General features: G+C 33.9%; 1 protein-coding gene across 7 annotated transcripts in view; it reads left to right on the plus strand.

Moving 5' to 3' along the window:
* Window positions 1–18339, plus strand: part of LOC106884484 (activated Cdc42 kinase-like) — a 244007-nt gene that overhangs the window by 109012 nt on the left and 116656 nt on the right. Inside the window, exon 4 of one of the 7 annotated variants that reach the window (XM_052972235.1) lies at window positions 13009–13087. The exons of the other annotated variants lie outside the window; for them this stretch is intronic. The gene's annotated coding sequence lies outside the window, so the exon portion shown is untranslated. The remainder of the gene's footprint in view (window positions 1–13008; window positions 13088–18339) is intronic. 7 annotated transcript variants of the gene reach the window in all.

Consider the following 18339-nt stretch of genomic DNA (forward strand, 5'->3'; position numbering starts at 1 on the left):
TATACAGAGAGAGAGAGAGAGAGAGGGGGGAGAGAAGCATTTATTCATGTCTTATATATATATATATATATATATATATATACACACACACACACACACACACACTCACATGTATGACAAGCTTCCACAGAGTTTCTGTCAGCCAAATTCACTTGCAAGGTGATTGGTTGGCTTTGGGCTGCAGTAGAAGACATGTACTGCACAGTAGGACTGAACCCAAAACCATGTTATCAAGAAATTTGCTTTACACCTATGCCCTTGTTTTGATTGGTAAATTTCTACGATTGATTTTTTTGCTTTCAATAAGGTTGACTGGAATTAAGATTCCTGAGTTCAAACTTCACTATAAATCTTGTGTTTATCAAAGAATATTTCTTTCTCTTATTCAACTGATAATTTCCATTCTTATTTAATGGTTGATTAACATAAAGTACTTATTTTATGATTTAAAGTCTGTGATTAATAGATCTTATCACTTTACGAACCCAAAAAAGGGTGAAGAGCTTAGCATAATGTGTGTGAGGAATCTTTCCCAAAATGGTTAACTTGTTAAAACATTGCAAGGTATGGGAGAAAGATAATATGCAATTATTGGAACCTGAAATGGCGGCTAAAGAAATTAACCACATTGTGTAAAGTGTTGAGAGAAGAGAAGAGATAGGCAAGCATACAGATTGATATAGGTTAACAGCATAAAAGTAATAGTTTTTTGCTTGCTGCCTCATGCCTACTTCACTTTCTCTCATTATTGCATATATGACTGTACATACATGCTCGCATGTAGACTCTTGTTCCCCAAAGTTCCTAGATTCCAAGATGCCTTCCTTAATAAAACAACAGGAAGTATGAATTCCCCCCTCCACACATACACTCATACTCTTCCCCTTCATCTTCCACAACACATTAAAACCCCAAACCACATTTTTTGTGTTTGTCTTCATCTGGATATACAATTACTACACTGACATAGATTTAACCTGGATTACTGGATTTATTAAATGAAACATAAGAAAAAACATTAAAGAGATAGAAAAAATGGCATGATATTAGAGCTATGCTATAAGGTACTATTTTGTTGTCTGTCTTTGAGAACAAAATGAGAACTGAATGCTAGTCAAATATTGATATCAAGTGTTCTACATGTAGTCTTCAAGTATACATATGTGTATATATGTCTCTTCATGTTCATACTTGGCATTAGACTTGAAGGTTCATGTCTTTACCCAGCTTTAGAAATGTTATAGGCAGAAAACAAACAGCTGTAAACTGTCTGTAAAAAATGTATACACTTGCACTAATGTATTGTAAAATGTTCCTTTATATAAACTCATCTGTGTTTTGTTACCCTTTGTGTTTACTCAGCTTTCTCCATAGGTTTATAACAAACCCTTTGACTTTATTTCTTTGTCTTATCACTTCACCTCTTTTACCCACAACATTTTCCTTCTCACAGTTTTTTCAAAACTGTAGCCCTGCTAAAATATCAAGAAATGTCATTGGTATTAAACGTATTTATATCTCTTTTAGCATTTTCTACTCTGCTAAGTCTTTTTCAAGTGCAGGAGTTGTAGTAAATTTAAATGTAACTTGTAACCCGAAACTAGAATGTGTTATAATTAAGAAACTCCAAACCATATTATAATTTGTAATAGATTGCAATTATTGATTGCATTAATTATTAATCTTAGTTACTATTAGTTGTATTGGAATTTAATTAAGATGTTTGACTTTCTGTTCCTACTTTGATCAAGTGTTAACTTTTTAACATCTATTTTAACACAATTGCTTTGTATTCATCTCTCTGCTTGTTGTTGGAACACTTGGTCTTACAGATGGATGTCCTTTTTATAATAGTAGTAGTAGTAGTAGTAGTAGTAGTAGTAGTAGTAGTAGTAGTAGTAGTAGTAGTAGTAGTAGTAATAATAATAATACCGACAACAACAACAATAACAATAATAATAATAACAAGAGCACTCAGAGAGTGCAAACATATTCTGTTAAAATAAATCAGATCTGCACAGACATCAGCAAATGGTGGCCATTTTTGTGATTGGGCAACATTTTCACCATCACAAATTATTGGGCATGTATAATAAAAATGATAATTGTGTCAGAACAAACATTTATTTAATTCAACAGTAAAAGGTTTAACAAAAAAATTATTCATAAAGGACTTAATGGTAAATGTAATAATACGTTTGAATGAAAATAGTCATGGGATTATGATGTCATACAGCTCCTAATCTTTGATGTATGACCCTCCATATGCAATAACCATATGTTTCAGTGTCATCTTAATGCCATCTGAGACTTTCCATGGCCCAACCATCATACCATTAATGATGCCAGCTGAAAACATGACCCCCACCTCCCCCTGTTGACGTCTCAAACGATGAGGATGGTCCCCGCTAATCGATACCCAATCTTTACTCCAGTCATCTGGTACGTCAAAGGTGGCACGGCATTTGTCAGTGAACAGAACTTTTGAATAATCTATCTTCATATATTCTTCTACCCATTTCTGTCTCTTCTGCTTATGAACAGCCTTCAGGGGTGGCCTTGTAACAGGTTTAACATTCCTGGCTACCTGGTTCAAGAGTGACACATGTTTTCAATATGTCTTCCCTGTCACAATGTTGGGAGACTTCTCTACTCGTCAGACACAGGTTCCGCACAACTTCCTTTTTCACATGTGACAAAGTACGATTCGAAGCAACCCTCTACTTACCCTTAACTGCCCTCGACCAGACAGAAATAGGAGACTGCACAAATTTCTTCACTGTTTGTTGATCTCCACCCAGTATTTTTGATATTTCTATGGTCGTTTTCCCTTTTCCAAGCTCTAGCATGATGGTAGACTTCTCATTCGAAGTAAGATCACGTTTCTGACCTGTAAAGACACTTAAATTAGGCAACTGCCTAATAATATGGGACAGCAGAAATGTCGCTAATGCATGATAATGGTTGCCATTTGTTTTTGTCAGTGCAGATCTGATTTATTATAGCAGAATGTGCACAGATAGGTGTTGCCAACAGTGGAAAAACAACTGGTTTTGAATGAATATACATTTATTTATTGAGAGAAGGTTGGTTTGCCTAATAATGTGGGATGCAGTGTATGGCAGCATAATTAAAACTAGAAATATTGCTACAGCCTTTAATCTAAATGATTTAAGATCAAATGAATTTATTCAATCATCTTTTAGTTGTTATTCTGTATGTACAGCAACTGCTAAAACATACCTACACATATTCTCTCTTCATATTTTTGTATTTTCTTAGTTTTGTTTTAGAAATCTTTGTTTTGTAATGTGGTAATTGTGTTTAAATTTTTACACAATATCATTACTGTTTATTTAGAGTGGCATTTCACTGGCTGCTATGTTGACATTCACCTCAGATGTTGTCTGATTCCAGTGAAGACGACACTAAAATATTATACGAAAACTGTTTTAGCTCCCTGAGTTTCCTTTGACATCCTGACAACTGAACATGATCACTCAGGTTTCTCTTTGGCATTACAACACACCATATACACTTGTTCCTTTAAACATAAAATTATTTGACAATATTCTTTTCAACGTTGCATCTCTCTCTCTCTCCCTCTCTCTCTCCCTCTCCCTCTCTCAATGATTTCTGCAATGTATTTTCTTTAAGCTAAAATAAAACGATGTCTTTGTGAATTCAAACCTTGTCATAAATTTTTGGAGAACCTGTCTTACAACTGTGAAGGGAGAGTAATCTGTCATTGAGCAGATACACTGGGATGAGTAACTTGTCTAACTGATCAATCAATGAGATTCTCGTGGTCGATTTTAGGATCATCCTGTTGGTAGTTTTATTCATAATGATTCCTGACTCACCCATCTTGTGTTTGCCTTCCATACCTCCCCCACTCCACTACATCCATTCTTCCTCCTCAGAACACCAGCCCTTTGAAATTCTCTCCTTGGGGATATTTTTCTTGCAGCCATTTATTCCTGAGGAGTGTTAACATCTATCTCCTCAGTCTCAGAACACCTGTGTTGACCATAGGTGAGGCCTTTTCTCCTAGACCCATAACTTAATTTGATCAGTTTGGGTATAATTTATCATGGCACCAACACCCTTTTTTTGTTGTTTTTAAAGGTTTATACAAGTGTATATAGACAACCGAAAATTTCATTTTCAATCTAAAGGCAAGATTCAAACACTGATAGGTTAGCATAGATAAATGAAGTGATGATATGAAATTTTGTAGTAAAATCTTGCTTGTTTTTTCTTTTTTTTTATTTTATTTTACCTGGTTTTCTTTTATGAAAATAGATTTTTTTTGTTAATATGAAGTGTAACATCCTGTGTTCCAGTTTCTATTGAATATTACCAACTATGATTATTAATGTTTTATTTATAGGGTTTAAGTGTATTGAGGCTTTCATAATATAAACTAAGTATGGACATGTTTATTCTATGGAGGTTTTGTTTACAAACGGCTCTGAACTGGTTGCGACCAGAAAGGACCTTTTTACTTAGGTATTTATTGGATTCTGAAAGTAATGTAAATTGTTTCCACTGACTTGTTTATATATATATATATATATATATATATATATATATATATATACACATATATATATATATATGATGTATATGTGAGTGTATGTGTGTGTGTATATATATAATGTATATGTGAGTGTATGTGTATATATATCATTGTTTAACGTCCGCTTTCCATGCTAGCATGGGTTGGACATATAATATAATGTATGTGTGTGTGTGTGTATATATGTATATATATATATATATATATAATGTATATGTGTGTGTGTATATATATATAATAAGTAATTGCCTTACTTCATGGCTGAATGGTCAGTTTTAGTAAGTGTATTCTGTTGTGAAACATGTTGATGAACCTATAGTTATTGAATCGCCAAAGTCAAACAGATCCATTCCTATATTGCCTTTGTTATATTTTCCAAAAATTTCTATTAATTAATCTTAATGGAATTATTTCCCTTGTTTGTTTTTAGATTTTGAGCCCCCAAAGGGAGTCATTGCCTGCTAAGTGCATGGATTTCCTTTCACTGTACTGAATGTGATACTGTACCCTGAGTAAAATTGGAATAAATGAGAGAGTAAGAGCAGTAAGAGCAGTGAAGGTGTTTCAGTGGTTAGAGTATTTGACTCCCAATTGTAAGGTCATGAGCTCGATTCTGGGTGGCATGTTGTGTTCTTGAACAAGGCACTTTATTTCACGTTGCTTCAGTCCCTTCAGCTGGCAAAAATGAGTAGTGAAGGCCATCCATGTTACATTCCATGACATGCTGAATCTCCCTGAGAACTATGTTAAGGGTATGTGTGTCTGGGGAGGGATCAGCCACTTGCATGTTAATTTCACAAGCAAGCTGTTCTGTTGATTGGATAAACTGAACCCTTGTCATCGTAACTGATGGAGTACCAGTGGGAGTGGGGGGAGGGGAGAAAGAAAGGACCATTATAAAAAAACTTTAATAGAATTATAATGTTGTATGTTAAAAGAATAATTGAAATATTTTTAAGTTAATGGTGACTGGATGAGCATTTGATTTTAGAGATTTAGTAAAAAATCCATTTATTTTGATTGATTTGTTTCTATCTAAAATGTTGTTGGCTCTATTGGTAATTCTTATTGTTGTTGTTGGCTCTATTGGTAATTCTTATTGTTGTTGTTGGCTCTATTGGTAATTCTTGTTGTCGTTGATTCTGGTGGTAATTCTTATTACATTTTAAAACTGTAAATGACTGGTAGAATTTCTGTTTGACAAATTCAATGTTCTTTTAAGTTTGTTGATTTTATTGAATCATTATTTTAAATTTGGAAGAATGAAATTACAAGAAAGTCAAATTGAATTTTGTTTTTCTTATCGTATATATGTGTGTTTGTGTGTGTGTGTGTGCGTGTATGTATGTATATATATATATATATATATAAGTGTGTGTGCACTCTGCAAAAGTTGCTTGTTACAAGTGATAATGTTATCAGTTCTTTCAAGAAATCATCTGCTTGCTTTGTGCCTTCAAAAATGTGTGAATAATCTTGTAAGGGTTAGCAAGAGAAGGACATAAAACAATGCTTCAATAACATATTCACCTAATCCTTGCTAACTTGGAAAAATGAAATGGACATAAAGTGATGTGCACGCACACATGCATGCACACATGCACGTGCGCACACACACCTCTCTCTCTCTTGCTTTAATTTTCTATATTTCATGTTTAGCTAATGAAGGTTTGTTATTCTGTAGAAGATTTGAATAAGTTTTATTAGGTTTAGGGACTGTAAATAAAGAATCACAAAGGTTCTGAAGAAAAGATAGAAATGCTGTTTACAATAATTTAAAATAAATTCATGTTTGTTCTCTAATTAGCAATGAAGAGGAAAGATAAACCTGATAAGGCACATGGAGCAGGGATTGTGACGTCAAGGTATTTAATGTGTAACATCCCTTCTCAGCTGTTGACTAATTGTTTTACTTTTTTTTCATTCAGTATGAAGTCTGTATGTGTTGAGCCATTTCTTCTTTTTTTTTTCCCTCTAAATATAGTAAAAGAATGTGTAATGGGTGTTCCAGATAAGTGCCTCTCTATAGCTGGATGATAACTGTAGTTATCATGCTATAACCTGGGAGAAGAAGTTGACTCATCTTTACTGCTCCCTCCCTGACTTCTTATTGAATTACAAACCTGCACCAATTCCTGCGGTCCTGTACATGTAGCTGGTTCTATAGTGCTGCGCTGGTGAAGCAGACAGCTGCCTGGCAAGGGTTCAACATAGGGTAGGTGGGTGATGGTAGTAGTGGTGGCAGAGTGGAAGACAAGAAATAAATTTCTTAGGAATTAGGTCAGTGTATTGAACATGTATAGAGTATTTTATTAGGTCTGAATGAATCAACATATAACACCCACCCAATCCTTCTTCTTCTTCTTTTCACAGATACTATACATTCTACCTTTTTACCTCTCCTTCCCCCCCCCCCCAATTACTAAAGTATCTTATCTGGAGTGTAATCTGCCTGAAACTGAATTTCCTCTTCTTCTTCCACTTGGGTCTTCAGGACCATTTGTTGTAGTACCTTCCACTCCATTTTATTATTTTATTTATTAATCTCTCTCTCCCTCCAACACACACACACACACACACACACACACACACAGGCTCTGATGTTCACCCAGTATGTTGCTTGGTGAGAGTGATGATGGAGGTGGGATCAATGACTAAGTCACCAACTGTCTTTTTAAAAAGTCCCTCCCTACTGGGATATTGTGATATTCATTCATCTCCATCTTGTTTTTTCTTCCCCTCTTTCTCTGCTACCATGTTCCATTTCCATTTCTATTTATACACCAGACCTCCATGCTCTAGTTATTGTCTTATCTCTACATCCATTGCTTACTCAGGTTAGCTGTAGTAGTAGTAGTAGTAGTAGTAGTAGTAGTTGTTGTTTAGCCCTAGGTCAACCATGATTGAGCACATCTATGATCAAAGGCATTCTAGCTATGATCATCCCTTCTTTTTTCTACCAAATATCTAGGACTGCATTATATAATGTGTCTTATTTCTTTTAAGATGTGATGTAATTTAAGAGATTTGACTACTATTTGTAGCAGGTCAACTAACTAAATGCAAGTTCTCTGAGGAGTTTAATGTGGAGTCTAATGAGTTATAGCTCTTTGAGTTGGATCCGATCCTGGCTTACAAAGTAAGCCATAGGAAGAAATATGATCTTGCTTAGAAACAGGGTTGCTAACAGGAAGGGCATCAGGCTGTAGAAAATCTGCTGGAACAAATTCCATCTTGCCCATGCAAGTATGAAAAAAGTGAAGGTTAAAAGGATGATGATGATGATGATGATGATAGGAAAGATTCTTGCTGTTGGGACATAGTTTGTTATATACCTGGTATTAATCCAGGAGGACTGTTTTTTAAATTCCCCATCCGACCAATCAACAGACTTTTTGAAAATCCACCTTGCCTATGAAGGAAGGGCCTGTTTTCTTTGATGCATAACAGGTTTTAGTGATTTACTTAATTCTATTAATAATTTAGGCAGGATATGGTTTCTTTATTAAGTTTTCTTTTTAATTTGTTTCTAACACTAAATGCAATGTCATTAAAATATAGTAATATGATTGTAGCATTTTAGCCTGTAACATTGCAGTTTTAGCTTACAAATAGAACATGGCTGTGTACAGCCATGCAATGAGTGAATCTCTAGAATGTATTCTCTTTTCTTGCCACGAACCATCAATAGAAACACACTGCAGATCTCTAATTGATATTTCTTACTTTACGTCCTGATTTCAATTACATCAGTTGCTATGGTATCTGTCCCTGTTGAATAATTATTTCCGATATTTTTCTAACTGGACAGTTATTGATATTGTGTTATTACTGTTGTGTTTCAACTCAAAGCATGTAAAATAAGACATGTACTTGTTGACCAAAAGAACATAGCCATCTCTTTAACTTGTTGCTGCAAACTAAATCCTATAAGGATTATTTATTTATTTTGGTTTTAAAATCATTAAAATATCTTTTTTTTTTTTTTGTAATTGTTCTTTTAATCAATCTCATGAAAATCTGCATTTATTCTTCATTGTGACTCAATTATTTGTTGATTTAGAAAAATAAGATTATGGAAAATGCTAATGTTATTTTGTATTTTGTTAAAATTGATGAATGACTGTTGAACCTAAGTAGGGAAAAAAAGGTGTATACATCCAAGTAGACTGTGAAAATGAGTGTAGCTTTATAGGAGTAAAAGATTTTGAGGTATTGTTTTAAAAAATGTAGGATATAATTTGTCATCTATCCCACCCACTGTACATTCTGGTATATTTACTTGGTAATTCTCCCATCACTACTTTGACAAATATGACAAATTCTGTGTTTAGCTGATGAGGTTATAATAAGACCAAAATATACTCAAAGTTGTCTTCCATATTTGCTGAAATAAATTATCTGACGTTCTTTTGGTCCAACTTTGGCTTCGAGAAGTGCCGTGGAGCTTCATCGGCATCCAACCACTGAGCTGAGCATCACCGGTTGTCATAAAGAATCCACTTTTCATCACAAGTCACAATCCGGTCTAGAAATAGGTCGTTCTTGTTGCGTAAAAGAAGGGAAGACGACACTTCAAAACAGCGTTTTTTGGGGGGTTGTCATTCAATTCGTGCGGCACCCATTTCTCAAGTATCTTTGTTTTTCCAATCTCTTTCAAGTGGTTGGAAATTGTCGTGTATGTTTTGTCTAATTCAGAAGCAAGCCCTCGAACAGTTGTACGTGGATTGACTTTGACTAAGGCTCTTATTTGATCGTTGTCAACATCCGATGGGCAACCACTAAGCTTATCATTTTCAAGACTCTCATCACCGCTACAAAATTTCTTGAACTACCATTGTGCTGTATATTCATTAGTGATTCCTGGGCCAAACGCATTGTTGATATCGCAAGCTGTTTCAGCAGCTTTTTGGCCTAGCTTGAACTGGAATAAGAAAATTGTGCAAATTTGCTTTTTGTCCATGTTGTATTCAACGTTCCAGAAAAAATGGTCTAATTATTCAAAAAGAAAAAGACTAACGCGATCAGATAGAGTGAAAAACGGGCTTTAAAATTATATACTAAATTCAAAGTAATTTAATGACAATTAATTTGAAAATACATCATTTAAAACCAAAATTTAAAATCCTGCAAGAACTTTCTTGACAACCTAATAGTTGGGCTATGACCCTCTCTGTGACTTTCATCACCTGATTCAACAATTGGGTCTCAATTTCTTGTGTTGTTTTTACACACACTTACACACTCTCACACACACACACACACACACACACACACACACACACACACACACACGTTCATGCTACAAAAGTCCTTGTGATTTTCAAAAAATCCTGTTTTACTTCCTGTTAGCCACATGTAAAGTAAAATGAATTTGGTATCATTTGAAGTCATATTGGCACCAAACAAAACTGGTGATGATAATTTTGACAGTCTGGTAATGAAATAATTGGTCAAGGACTGCTGACTTAGATGTTCCACTTGAGAAGATGAATTTTAATGATTGCTCTTGACCAAAAGTTTCTGACTTCAGCTCCACATGCACCTCTCTGTGTTCCACTTTTGACTATCCACCCTCTGACCAATTTGGGACACACCTACAACATCCTAGTCTAGCACATCTTGTTAGCATGATTCAAATATACTCCAACTGTCTGTTAACTTATGATTCATCTTACTGATTTGGCCTCTTGAAGATTAACATCTTATCTGTCACGTTACTCTTTTACAGTATGGCAGCTTGTATACAAAATAATTACTATTTATAAAATAGCTTCTGTTAGTCATGAAGTTCTTTTTTCTTCTGCATCTTTCCTAAAAATTTCAAATTTGTTTACCACATTACGTGCTTGCGGGTTTCAGTTTTCACAGTTTGGTCCTAGATTACAGACAGATTTCAGGAATCTGTCATTGACATCCACACATGTTTATTTCTCGACCAATATTTCGTTGGTCTCATTATCTAGAAATAATCTTGACATAATGTTTCTTGAGATAAAGAGAGCTGCTCAACTTTACTGATATTCATCTTCTGTTGCGATTAGTGGAAACTGATAAAATTCCTTGCATGAATGTTGACAATGATACATGCAAACTGTCTTTCATTTAAATATTAGCATTAAAATGTTACATACGACCATCAATGTTGACATACATAAATTATAATGTTAGAACCCATTTCCTATCAGAATGAGGATTAATCACATGTGAAATATATTTAAAATTTGTGCAAGAGAACCAATAATGGTACACCATCAAGAGGTTTACATAATTTTTAATGTTTGTGTGGCATAATAGTAAAACAAAGATTAAGAAAAATAATTTGTTGGCAAATGGCAGGAAATATGTAATATAAATCTAATCTATTTATTGATTGATAGTAGATCTGTGGATATAATCTGATATATTTATAATGATCAACTTGATTAATTAGTAATATCTTTTGAATTATAGCCCTATTTTTGTACATTTGTTTTTTCAATTCAGATCTGCTTGGAAAATTGATTCTGTCACCATTTCTTTTTTGTTCTTAGTTTCTGTTTGCCATTGTTTAGTCCCAGATTCATGATCAGAGATGTTTTGGCCATGATCATCTCATTTTTTATCCAGACTATGTTATCTAATGTAACTTTCATTTTTAAAGACAGTTGATATCTCTCTCTCATGTGTGCGGTTGTTAAGTAAGACGACTTTCAGTTGACTACATTACAAAAGTAAAGAAATATGTATGATGATAATTACAATCCTTTCTAATTTTGGCACAAGACCTGCAATTTTGAGGGGAACCCCAGTACTTGACTGTAACTTATTTTATTGACCCTGAAAGGATGCAATGCAAAGTTGGCTTCTGCAGAATTTGCACTCAGAATGTAAAGAGCCGGTAGAAATGTTTTTAAGCATTTTATCTCTTGTGCTAATGATTCTGCCAGCTTGCCATAATAATAATAATAATAATAATAATAATAATAATAATAATAATAATGATGATGATAATGTCATTAACAGGTGGACTTCCTATTTGACAAGATGGTGACTATAATTTGATGTAACCAATCTACTATATTTACGTAGTAAATCTTGCATTTTATAAACATAATTCACTAATTATTTATTAGGCTGAGTGAACAGAGGTCTTTATCCAGCACACTACACCCTAAATACATGCTTTTAACAAGGATACCTCCTACCTACTTATGATCAATCATTGCTGTTACACTTTATTAACATCACCAGGAAGTCTCCATATTTCTTCACCTTCTTATATTTATTTTTGCAGTCACCACATGGAAAAGATTATTTTTTATTTTAGCACATGTTGAAGTTCCAGATGATATTTCCTTCTATTTATACTTTAGACTATGCAGTTCCATCTTCTTAGAAAGATACAAAATATTTCAAGTCTGTGATAAAACCAACAGACATTTGGTACTTGGCACATTAACAGTTCCAGCTCATTGAAATATTTTTTTATTTATAGTGAAACTGATCTAAATATTGCTTTGGTAAAGTTTGGTTTATCAGCTGTTGGAATATTTATTTATCCTCAAATCAACATTAATCCACCAGACTTACAGTCAAAACAATTCTAGTTGTGACCATCCTGTCATGAAAAAAATTCAGGCCTTGTGCTTGGAGTAAACCAAATTATTATTATTAAGGTGGTGAATGGCAGTGAGCTGGCTGAATGGTTAGCACTCAGGACGAAATGCTTAGCAACATTTTTCTGACTTTACATTCTGAGTTCAAATTCCATCAAAATAGACTTAGTCTTTCATTTCTTCTGGGTTGATAAAATGAGTGCCAATTGGGCACGGTGTTTGATGTAATTGACTAGCTTTCTCCTATAAAATTGCTGGCCTTGTGTCAAATTTTAAAACTGTTATTATTATTATTATTATTTGTCTTTTTATGGTTTTTATGGTGCAAATAGTATCAGACAGAAAACGACTAAAAATGTCTGAGGCTTTCTGTCATATTTTTTGGATATAAGTTTGTTTAGTTTTTGTTTTTTTTTGTTTTTGGCTTTAGGTAAATGGTTAGATTAATGACATTGGTTGTGGTGATTTACACAACGAAGACTTCTTTTCCTGTTTCCCGTTTGCCTTTCAACCATTTGTGTGGTTGGGAGGAGAGATAAATTGGAGGAAAGATAGAGGAAGTAGTTTGATATTTGGAAATTACTTCCGTTGTTGTTGTTGCCAGCCTGGGAACCTTGGTTTTAGGTTAACAGCTACACACTGGAATTGGCTATGGAACTTGTGTGAAATCAGTGTGTTTGTGGTGGGGTGAGGTAAACCTGGTTTTTGGTGTATTACAAATACTTTTTAAGGAAATTTATCATTATTATAACTTGGAAGATGTTAGACAGAAGTGTTAAATGATTCAATTTTGGTCTGAATATTTCTCTATTTTGGTTATTTTTTTAGATTGCATTTATCAGTCTTTTACCTCAGACCAACCAGCTTGTTCTAATGGTGGGATTTGAATAAAGTGTGAAATCTCATTGTAAGCTTTTCAAATATTTTTTTTTTTATTCAGTCTAACCCTACAAAACAACTGTTGTTATTATTCTAGGCCAGGGTTAGCTGGTTCCTGTTAAGTAGCAAACAAGACATATACCAATTTAGAACTTGCTATAAAGACATCAAAACATTTATTTGCATTTTGGCTTCATCTATGAACAAATGGTGACCTGTAGACTATTCAACTGCTGATAAATTCTGTGTTATTTCATTACTTGCATTTGATGTGAAGTTTATAAGAGGACCATGTTTACTTTGTTTAAGTAGGTGATGGGTTAGCATGTCCTGCCTTCAAGCTGAATGTCAACATCTTATCCATTGGGTCATAGTGACCTTTCACTCCTGTGTGTTTCATGAAGCAGGAGCATCAGGTGCATTTTAAACCAGCAGCTGTAAAATTTATGTCTTTGATATACAATTATGCTTCTAAACCATTTACATTTGAAAATTCCACATCTGTATCTCAAATTTTTTATTTCATTACTATCTTAAGTGGTTAATTAGTAGTAATTAAAAGAATTAATCTCTAATGAACAACAGCTAAAAGATTCTATGAAATATAGTTTATCCAGTATTTTTGTATTCTTTTCTACTCTAGGGACAAGGCCTGAAATTTTGGGGGAGGGGGCCAGTTGATTAGATTAACTCCAGTATGCAACTGGTACTTAATTTATTGACCCCGAAAGAATGAAAGGCAAAGTTGACATCGGCGGAATTTGAACTCAGAACATAAAGACAGACGAAACACCGCTAAGCATTTCGCCTGGTGTGCTAACGATTCTGGCAGCTTGCAGCCTCCCAGTATTTTTGTATTAAAGAAGACATTAGATAACTGTCAAACCCTCTTCTTTTGCTAATTTATTTTTTTTTTCATTGACAATAATCCAATAATTGGTTTTGTTTGTTATCGTGTTGTTATCATGCTTTTAGTCAAAAGCTGAAGTCCAATGTTTTCTGAAGCAAGAACTTTTGATGAATTGTGTTAGAACAAGTGGAGTAAGCTGTAAGAATTTATCTTCAGACTGTTGATTCTGTTAAATGAATCCTAATGTGTTATGTTAGCAGCAATGATACCAACACCCAAGTCATTCTGAGTGGTTGTCAGAAGTTTAAGGGACAACTTTGTTTCTGGAGACTTATGAACATACAAGTCTCTCTCTCCCTCCTCTTGCCATTCCCATCTTCCATACCGTCCCAGCTGTTTTGGTAAGCACTGATTCCTCTTGGAATGGTTTGTTTATTAAGCAATTTGATATATCCCATTATAGTTTAACTGTGACAGTGAGCAGAAGAAATATCTGAAAAGACTTGGCCATGTTGGAAAGATTTTCTAAACAGTTTAATAATTTGTATTATTAGCAAACAATAGTTTTTGTTGTTTAACCTTGAGTCAGTCTTGATTGAGTAGATCTATCATCTAGGACATTCCAAGTATGACCACACTATCTAGGAGTATCTAGGCAGGCTTTCATCATCTAAAGTATCCATTACCTTCTTTTAAGAGGTGAAGTGTTATTTGAGGAGGATATGACTGCTATTTCTACCATATCTCTTGTTTAGTATTGCATGTTGAGGAAATTGTTGATTATTTTTATATGTTTCAAGGATGGCAGTTAATTCTTCCTTACTACATCTTGTCTGTTAATAATTATCTCTTCCTTCCTTTTTACCAGTGGTTCTCAACCATTCTTAATCTCTGGACCCCTTTGATTCCTATTTCACTTGGTCGGACCCTCATAGTCAGTCTATGTATAAAAAAAATCCTATTATATTTATATAATTAAATATTATAAGGAATTGTATTAAAAAATGGTGAAAATATCTTGTGTATTTTAGAAATATTAACCTATTTCTTGCAGACACAGTTTGAAAAATGTCATCTTACATGGACCCCCAAGGGTCACATGGACCCCCAAGGGTCACATGGACCCCGATTGAGAACTACTGACGTAAATAATTGACTCCACTATTTCTCCAAGCTGTTATCTCCCATAATCCTATCTTCAACTAGAGAAACAACAAAGAAACATCAGATTATTATTATGAGCATGAACGGTGGATAGAATTCCCAGAATGTTAGAAGGCATAAGAGCTGGCAGTGTTTACTTTTAAGTTCCAGTCTCATCAATGTCATTTTATGTTTCAATATTGTAAAATCAATAAAATATCAATTTAGAAAAGGGTCAAAGTCCTGAATATAAAAAGTTTCAAAATCATTATTTTAAAGTGGCAGCACTGTTTCGTTTATTGATCTTCTGATTTCCAATTCCTCTGGAATCGATAAAATAGATACCAATCACTTAATAGATTCAATTCAATCAATATTTAACCAATATAAAAAAAACCTCTCTCCTCACCCCCAGAAACTGATAATTGTTTAATTATCTTCCAGTCTCGTTTAACCAATTCATGGTGACAGCTGTTAAATGATGGTGGTGATATTTTTCTTCACAAATTTATCATTTGTGTGTGTATTTTAATATTTCCTTCTCCACATTTCATTATTATCTTATAAAGAAATACTGTATTCCTAAACTAAAAGCCAAGTCAATATATATCTATCTTTAATGAGAAGTCAGTGGAAATATATTTCTCATAATCATTTTATTGAAATTTTAACCTAGATGTAGACATTGTTGGTATACCCTACATTATTATTTCATAAATAAAGTTAGAATATTGGACTTTCAATTTTCTTCATGGTTATTTTATGTACACTGTTTTACAATATGAAGGTTTTGAACAATGACTTATTTTTATCAGAATATTGTGTTTTTTGAATTGTTTTGAGTAGGTTTAACATGTTCAGCAAAGGGAAAACTGGGGGTATAACATGAGTCTTTCCCATTGGTATAAATATGATATATGGTGACTGAAACCTCTTTCCAACCTTGGCTTGATTAAAGCTTACTCCTTACTCGAATATATTTGATATTTTCTGGAAATTGGGTTTCTGCATCAAGATTCATAAATGATTTATTAATCCCAAGTTAACAGATAGAATAGTTGGATTAAAGTTACAATATTTGGCCACCAAGACATATGAGACGAAATCAATTGTTCGCATTGATTTAGAACTGTTTGAAGCTGAAAATATTAAAATTAGTTCTTATTTTTAGAGATAGATGTCAGCTCCATACAAAGATTTATCTGTTACTCTGAGATTTTTCTATCTTATCTGATGTTCGAATATATTTCAATGCTTTGCTTTGTCTTCTATAGACTCTACGTATATTTCATTGATACAACTGCCAACCGAGTGACTTGGCAATGCCTTTAGCATTGTAAATCTTTTATTTATTAGATTTGTTGACCTGTGTGTGTGTGTGTGTGTGTGTGTGTGTGTGTGTGAGTGTGTGTGTGAGAGAGAGAGAGAGAGAGTGTGAGTGAGTATGTACATATATATTGGGTTGGTGCATAATTGTGGGGTTTTTTTTCAATAAATTTTATTCAACAAAAACAATAACAACATGTAACAAAACCATCTTTAAATGATTGTTCTGGAGCATAGTCACCATCCACTTCAATTGCTGCTTCTCATTTGCTTGGCAGACGGTCAGACCGTTATTTAAAGTTGTTTTTGTTAAATATTGTTATTGTTTTTGTCGAACAAAATTTGCTGAAAAAACCCCACAATAATTATGCACCAACCCTATATATGCATGTGTGTGTATGCCCATATATGTATACATGTGTGCATATAAATGTGTGTGTGCACATGGTTAATTACTTAACCCTGCTATTTCCTGCTTGATACAAAGATTCTCTTTAATCTCTCCAATTTGTTGCCCAGGGCTGACTAAAAGCACTGATATTATCACTAATCTACCAGGCTGTTGTTACATGCTAGAAAATACCCTATCTTGGATCTTGAAAGTGCAAATGGAGAAATATCTGAAAGTAAAATACACAGAAACAATGACCGAAAATTCTTTGGTAACCTCCACTCCTGTCATGATTCTGATTCTTAGATATTGCAGTTGACAGTCTAGCTTAACCTGTGGTGTCAGAAAACCTAAGGATGACCTTGCATACCACCCACAACAAGATACTGCTGATTAGAGACAGTAAAGTACAGTTATCTTGATTGGTTGAGATATTTATTATGTCAGATATTTTGAGGAAAGTTCCGGTGTCAGCAGTTTTGTGTGGTTTCACTGTAAGACACATGAAAGATTTTTCTTTCTTTCAAAATGTTTGTAACCATTGGATTTTCTAGCTAGCCCCACCTCACTCCACCAAAATGTGTCACTATCAGTTTAGAAGTGAATTTATCTCAGCATAACTTGCCAGTTATTTTCACGGTTGCCTTAATTTTCTTGCTGGTTTTGTTAAATCTGATTCCATTTATTTGTCACTTATTAAAGAACCTGAAAAAAACAAAACAAAACAATATGAAAACAAATCTCCAAATCAAACCAATAAAACTTCAAAACCAAAGCAAAACCGTTCTATGTCATTGATATTATATATCTCTCTCTTTCTCCAGAGAGCTATCAATATTAAAGTTTATTCCTTTGTACATTAATTTGTTTGATTCTTTGTTTTTGAGAAAATAGCTTATTGAGACACTTTTAGCTCATCTTGATGTTTGAATAAACTGGAGTTAAAGTGAAGTGAAACGGTATTTATAATTCTGATGCCCATAACATTGATGGGTTGATGTCATTGAAACTGTAGCAATTACTGAACTGAAACTGAGATGAGTTTGAAGAATATAAAGAAGAAAAAAAATATAAAAGAATGGTTTTGGTATCATAATAGCAAACATCTGTTAGTTGTTTTGCTATGCATAGGTTCCCAGAGCATCAAGCTGTTTGTCGAATCATTTGGGCAGACATTTAAAAAGTAAAAGGAAAAGAAACAAGGAGACATAAAAAATAGGGTCTTGTTAAAATAATATGAAAAACATAGCAGTGGACCTTAACGGCATATTTATCTGCCATTGTCTACTTAAGCTTTTAAATTTTATGAACATAGGCAGTCCATTTTTAAGGTCTGAATCATTGACATGGTTTATCCAAGGAACTTCAGTAATGTTAAAACCTGGAATTTGATTCTCTGTCTGTCTGCCTGTCTGTCTGTCTGTCTGCCTATCTGTCTGTCTGTCTGCCTGCCTGCCTGCCTGCCTGTCTGTCTGTCTGTCTGTCTCTGTCTCTGTCTCTCTCTCTGTCTCTCTCTCTCTCTCACCTCCACCCCCACAATTCATTAAGGATCTTAAACAAGTTGCATTTT

The sequence above is a fragment of the Octopus bimaculoides genome, chromosome 12, assembly GCF_001194135.2.
Source record: "Octopus bimaculoides isolate UCB-OBI-ISO-001 chromosome 12, ASM119413v2, whole genome shotgun sequence".
In the NCBI taxonomy this organism is placed as follows: domain Eukaryota; kingdom Metazoa; phylum Mollusca; class Cephalopoda; order Octopoda; family Octopodidae; genus Octopus; species Octopus bimaculoides.